Source organism: Octopus bimaculoides, chromosome 6 (genome assembly GCF_001194135.2).
Source record: "Octopus bimaculoides isolate UCB-OBI-ISO-001 chromosome 6, ASM119413v2, whole genome shotgun sequence".
Classification (NCBI taxonomy): Eukaryota; Metazoa; Mollusca; class Cephalopoda; order Octopoda; family Octopodidae; genus Octopus; species Octopus bimaculoides.
Window position 1 is genome coordinate 92,739,641 of NC_068986.1, and position 541 is coordinate 92,740,181.

General features: G+C 29.6%; 1 protein-coding gene across 1 annotated transcript in view; it reads left to right on the top strand.

Annotated features, from left to right (window-relative positions):
* Nucleotides 1–541, top strand: part of LOC106873305 (rho guanine nucleotide exchange factor 10) — a 43,575-nt gene that overhangs the window by 10,849 nt on the left and 32,185 nt on the right. The gene's annotated exons all lie outside the window — the stretch shown is intronic.

Here is a 541-nt window from a genome sequence, read left to right on the forward strand (position 1 = left end):
TTATATTATATATATATATTATATTATATATATATATATATTATATTATATATATATGATATATTATTATTATTATTATTATTATTATTATTATTATTATTATTATTATTATTATTATTATTATTATTGTTGTTGTTGTTGTTATTATTATTATTGAGTAAGAGAACAGTGTGCATGCCATCAAAGTGACACTGGGGTAAAATATACAAAGCCCAGTATACCCATCATGACTACACGTCTGATAAGGGTACACCAGGCACATGCATCACAACCGTATGTGCGTAACATGGTGATCTCATATCAAGATAAACAGCACATGATCTTGCAGGAGAGATTCAGTTAGAATTGTTTTCGGGTTGAGTCGCCCATCCTGCTCAAATGGTCCTTGAATAAGGGTTGCTTGAGGATTGGGAACAAAATGCCCATGTTTCCAGAAGTGAATTAAATATCCTGGAAACAGCTGTAAGACCTTCTATTTATAAATGTCTATAGTGTACACAGCCTTGGTTTTTTTATCTCATTATGAAAAGTAAATCTTTTA